Genomic DNA, 6,467 nt, shown 5'->3' on the forward strand with positions numbered 1-6,467 from the left:
AGCCGCAACTATATTTAATCACATGCGATGGGTGATAAATCTGCTGCGATTGATAAATAAGTAAGCGATGGCTAAGAAACTATGTATTTTCATAAATGGACAGACTTACGTAAACATCGATAATTTAGAGATGTTAGGTAATGTAATTAACATAAAGCTACGTATTACACCCACCTAGTGAAGGGTAATTTAATTGAACACCATCGAAGAATATAAAATAACTATAATCAAATGTTTAAATAAATAGTAGAGAAAGACGAAGAAACTGTCGCTAATAATACCAAAATCAATACAGCTGAAGAAGGGACTAGTAGTTCAAGATCCCACTGAATTTTTTTAGAAGGTGATAGGTAAACATGAAAAAAGTTAGTGGAAGTAAAAGCGGATATTTGGGCGATTAAGAAACGGTCTCTTTGCAAGCAACAAGTCCATCAAAGGTACGATAAAATCAGATTCTTAGCGATCGATTTATTTAATAAAACCTATTGTTTAGAAACGCAATAAAATCTTTGCCACGTTGTAGGGGGAAATCAGTGCTTTCAGAAAATGTACTATTGCCACTCTCCACCCCGTCAAACATCACCGGCAAAGATAAGATGAAAACTAAATGAAAGCTGAAAGCCCTCTAAATGAAAAACTCGTCTTGTCAAGGCTCTAGATGACAGAAATATGCGACAAAGGTATTGGTTTGCGGAGCTTATTTGCTTCTGCTGCAGTCATTCAGGCGAGAGGGTACTTAAGAAGAATCTTTATCGCTGTTTAGGCCAGTCTTGTCTAGTTCGCTGTCCTCTTGTGAATATACTTCTGTTGAATACACTAGATATTAATGATACTTTTCAAATTGTACATATGGGTATACTAGAATTATAATAATATTAATTATTATTTTGTTCCGGAGTATAAAATCATGGAGAACTTGAATATTTGAGAAAACCCGCATGTTTCTAGCATTGCTTTAAGAAAGGATACTTATGAGCCGTAACAAAATTTTGAAACACTTATATTTATCAAATTGTATTAATATTTATCTGGCTTCAATTTAATTTCAAAATTAACAATTGATAAATTTAATAAAGAAAATAATAATCAATTAATTATTGACCCAAACATAATTCTTGTAATAAATATTGTTGATATTGATACAAGAGAAGAAGAGAACATTATTGTTAAAAAATGATTATTTATTGGAACCTAATATGAATTATTTTGGTAAAATGCAATGGATTATTGATTCCTCATTTATTAGAAAGTATTTTCATTACAACTGTCTAGCATTACTTTTTGAGAAAATGTTTATAAACAATAAAAATTTTCTCAAATAGTTAATTTTACTTAATTTCAGTAGTGGTAGCCAACTATAAGCGGTAAGTATAAAAGGAGTGGAAAATGTTAGAAAAAACCGCCGCTCACCCGCATAATATAATAGAATGTTATTTTAAATAAGAATTAATGATTGGAACAATTACATTCGTAAACTAATTTAAAAGTACATTTTTTTCTGCCAAATTGAATGGATTATTGCCTCGATGTTAATTAAAAATTGAAAATGATTTGCAAAATTAGTAAAAAAAACTCCAATTTTCAAACTCCGTTCAAACAGTAAAGTGCTATGAACATTCATAAATTTTTCAAACAATGTATTCCAACCTGCAATTATCCACAGAAAGTAGAAGCTTATTTTTTAGTAACTGTTCGCATCCAAATTGTGTAACCTGTTAACTTTCATGCATTATTATCTCGGTCTCAATGAAAAGTTGAAAATGAAAATTTAAATATAAATTTTTTTTAAACTTGGTTTGTAAAAGTTTTTTCCAACATTTTCTTCAATATTAAAAAAACATCTAAAACCAAAAATTTTTGTTCTAATGATTGAAAACAAAATTTTAATGCAACTTTTTTTCACCACAAAACTTGTGAATCAAAATTTTTTTTTCAAATAAATATTTTTGCAAAATTAAACAATTTCTTGTTTTAAGATTCTGTTAAGACTTGAATTAACTTCTTAATAGATTAAGCGTTTGCTTTTACTAACTGTTTGCATTATAGGTAGATAAACTTTTGTTTTTCGGCCTGCTGGCCTTAAAAAATTGACTTGCTCACAGTTCCGTTTTTCACAGATTTTTCTTACGACTACCTCTTAAAAACTAACATCCATGCACACCTTATCTCTAAGTCGCTCGCTTTTGTAGCCTAGTCTTCCTCGCTTCGACTAGCCTTGTACGCATGTCGCTACTTCCTCGCTTTTCCTCGCATTTCTAGCCTCGGCCTCCGGGAAAAATACGTAATACTTATCTAGTATTTACACTATTTACAATTTTCTTACACCTACTTTCTCGTATTTACAATCTTTCTTTCTCCATACTTCTTCCTCCTTCCTTTTCTCCATCTTAAACAATATCCCCTTCACATATGCTACTGCCCTTTTGTCCCGCCTTTCATGCCACAATACCTCCATGCTTATCCCACTCCTTTCAACTTTTTCACACTCCTCCAACCAGGGGTCCACTTTTGCATCCCCCTTCCCGCACAATCCACACATCCTCTTCTCTCTAGAAATCCAGAATCTATTATAATCCTTCATGCATTTGCATCTCATACTCGCTATAAGTTACTGACTTTCTTGCTCTCCTTTCTCACACAAATTTTGCGCTCTCTCCCTGGGTATAATCCACACATAGTTCCCGCTAAACTTTGAATCTGGTATTCTCTCGTCCCTTGCTTCCTTCTCTCTCTCTCTCTCCATTCCGTAACTCCTGACAACCTCGTAGACCCTCCTTTCTTTCTCGTGCATCATTCTCACTTCATCCACCTGCAATTTATTCGTTCTAAAATATCTTTCGACTTCCATCTTCCCACCCCTACGTCTTTTCTCCTTCTCCCACCAACACTCCCTGACTAGCTTCATTCCTCCCCCTTCCAAAAATTTCTCCTCATATTTACACTCTCAACTCTCCGTTATAAACCCTGAATTCGTTTTTCCGGTATCTCTCCTGATAACATAGTTTGGCGTATTCTTTTCCAACCCCAGTGTCCACTTTACATACCTCTCCTGTATCTTATTTACCTCATCGCTTACCTTCTAACCCCCCCCCACACCTTTACTCCATAAAATAAGACACTCATCACATGCAAATTGAAAAATGTTATTCTCCTTACAAAACCATCTGCGAACAACCTCTATTCCAGCCCCCAGACCTGCCTCATCACAAAGTTTGGTCTTCTCATTCACTCTTTTATATGACTATCCACTCCTTTATTTCTCCGAAACGGGAAGCCCACTCCCCTCCCTTATCTTTCCCACCTTCTTTTCTGAACACTATAACCTATTTTTGTCCAAGTATCTTCTCAGTGTATCTTTCTCCTGAATTCTGTTACCCTAACTCTTTCTAATACTTTTTAATACTCTAATACTTTTCTAATACTCTTTTACGTGTCCCCTTCTGTCTTAACACTTCTCAACACTTCTTCTAGTGGAATATTGATTATTATTTGTTGATAAATGTTCCACTAACGAAATAATAATAATTTTTAATAAAAAAATTATCTAAACAAAATCCATTTGTTTAAACAAATAACAATTAACGAATGAATGTTAATAAATATTCTACTGGGCTAATAGTAATAATTTTTAGGGAAAGAAACGAATTTTCGAAAAAATTATTTAAACAAATTGGATAATTATCTAGAGGCCCCCATACTTTCCCGTCACATTTTTTCAAACCCTAAAAAATTATTCTAAAAACTGCAAAAAACTGATTTTTCCCTTACACTTTACATGGGAAACGTCAAGTAAAAACCGGCACCTGTTAAAATTAAAAAAAAATAAAAAGTTAGGAAAATTCTTTGTTCCGATTAGAAATAAAATGGGCGAATCTTTGCCCTCTAGCATGCAAAAAAATGTTGCCTTGCATTTTTGGACCACCCTAATGCACACTCTGAGGTGCCCGAAACATCCTGAGCTTCAGCACGTTTTGCCTCAGTCATTGCGAAAGACGATGATGAGGAGGAGACATTGAGATCAACCAGGGAAAGCAGGCACCTTCCGAGAGATGGTAGTGATTTCAGGACAAGAAGAAACATTAACATGGAGGTTTCTCCTAAACCCCAAGGTCTGGCTGAAATGGAGTGCCTCCCTTCGTGAGGATATCTGAGAGGAGTCCCACCTTTGGTCGATGGATCAAAAAACCAAAAGATGCTTGTATCAACTGAGCAAGAAGATTCGATTTGCAAAGCAAAATATGTCCCGCTTTCAGTGTGTGATTGACTACATAACACCTGGTAGATTGTTCACAGAAAGGCTTCGAAAGTTTGCGCAGGATCTGAGTATTTTCAATCATACAATGAACAATTTCAAGATGCTAACAATCAAAGCATACAGTTGACAAAGTACAAGTGTTATCTGACGCAAGGAGGTAAACAGAAAAGAGGGACTGATGGATCAGGAAGAATCAACAGTTTCTTGCTGACTCATCGCGCCGCTTCAGCGCTCCCCCTGTTTCTTTCAGGCATCCACCCACGTCCAATGAGTTAGAGACTTTTTGGAGAGGTATACAAGATCCTGAAAATACTGGAGTTGAAAGAAGATACTCATGATATCATCCGCTTCAAAGAATTTTGCGACAACTTTATAACATCTGAGGAGGAATTTCCATCAATCACTGTCGAATAGGTAAAATAAGCACTTATGTGTACGAGGAACTTTTCCGCAGCAGGACCAGATGGGGTCAAGAACTTTTGGTGGAAGAAGTTTACTTCTACAAACCAACAGCTGGTCCGCATATTTGACTTATATTTAAAGTCGGAAACGTAAATTACGCAGTGGCTGGTGTTAAGACGCACTATACTCCTACTGAAAAACGGCAACTTATTCAACCTAGTGTATTACAAGCTAATAACTTGTTTGAACATAACGTATAAGATCTTTATACCTGTCGTAAACAACAGGATTGTTCGGAGAATTAAGACTGTGTAGAGAGAGATGTACGAAGAACGTCGCTCGAAAAAAGGTGTAGCAAGCTGCTGAAAGAACCTGCTAATTGACAGGTGCATCTGCAAATACGCAACAGCACATCAGCGCCTCTTGTCAATGGCTTGATATACCTGCAATATATCGAATACCTGCAATATATCGATTCAACCTCTCACAGATTTATCATCTGTCTGCTGAAAAGCTAGAAGGTTCAGCCGCACATAGTGAGATGCATAAAGAGATTGATGGCCTTCTGGAAAACTATATGTAGCATCTCATATGGAAAACACCGTGTGATAACGAATAAAGTCACCTTTAGAAGGGCCCTTTCAGGGCGACACCATGAGCCCACTACCTTTTTGCACCACGCTTCTGCCTCTTCCAGTCGTACTACGAAATTCTTCTGGATACCTCTGTGGCGACACTAATCATCGCGAGCATAAGGTCAATCATGTATTTTATATGGATGACCTAAAAATCTATGCTTCTGGCAAAACCAAACTTCAGAGTGCTTTAAATATCATAAAGAAGTTCGCAGGAGAGATTGGTGTGGACTTTGGATTGACAAGTCTGCCAAAATTCATCTGAAATAGGAAAGACTGTTGGTGTTCCCAAGTATACTGAGCTTGTGGATATAAGTGTTATTAGACAAATTGACGCTAGAGAGACCTATACATACCTGGGCAAGTGCAACTCTACACGTTCCGGTTGGTTTAATGGACGAAGAACGAGCTCTCGCTCCTTGATATCGCTACGCGTATAGGCACACGTAAGATCATGCATACGCAGAAGAGCTTGCATATCAATCCGTCTGTTCCGTGATTATACAGCTCATGTCGTCAAGGCGGGCGCGGACTTCTGAATCTCCAGTGTCTTCATAACCGAACTGTTCTAAGTACCGCTTACATCGCTGAAAATGACATAGATTTTCTCCTGAAAATGGCCAGGATCCACGAGATGATTGGCAAAGGAGCGTTCTTTTCAAAGCCGCGGAGCAGGCGTCCGAGACCCTTAACCTGCATTTTAATTTTAGATATAAGGAAAGTGCATTGCTCCATCTAGATGCTTTAGTTCCAAATACGACGTATTTTTACATACATAATGCGGCCCTAAGAGTGATTTTTTCCATTTTTGTCGCTCTTATGGTGTTGACCGTGACCCTGCCCTCCCGAACGATCCGAGGAAGGTAGAGTCAGTTTTGCAAAACGAGAAGTGCCAAATTTTCTTGTACAACGATTTTCGGACGGCAGTCTCCATTGCACACTCGAGGCCTGACAAATATAATTTGAATAAAGGGTTAAACAACCACCGCAGGGTCCCACTAATAGCAACCGTCGTTTTAAAAGCATGAGGTCACTCTAGTATTTTACATGAATGGTCTTAAGATCTATACTAAAAATAAAGAGTGACTATACGTAGCGCTAGAGATTGTCAAAAAATACTCTACGGATACCTGGACGTGCCACAGAGCCGCATTCAGGACGTGAAACCTGTATAA

The 6,467-nt window shown here is 37.0% G+C and overlaps 1 long non-coding RNA gene across 1 annotated transcript; it reads left to right on the plus strand.

Moving 5' to 3' along the window:
- LOC117168182 lies at positions 1–1,043 on the plus strand. Its single transcript, XR_004466469.1, has 3 exons — positions 1–137; positions 248–437; positions 524–1,043. It is a non-coding gene; the product is annotated as an uncharacterized LOC117168182 (long non-coding RNA).
- Positions 1,044–6,467: the final 5,424 nt, after the last annotated feature.

This window comes from Belonocnema kinseyi, chromosome 2 (genome assembly GCF_010883055.1).
Source record: "Belonocnema kinseyi isolate 2016_QV_RU_SX_M_011 chromosome 2, B_treatae_v1, whole genome shotgun sequence".
Taxonomy (NCBI): Eukaryota; Metazoa; Arthropoda; class Insecta; order Hymenoptera; family Cynipidae; genus Belonocnema; species Belonocnema kinseyi.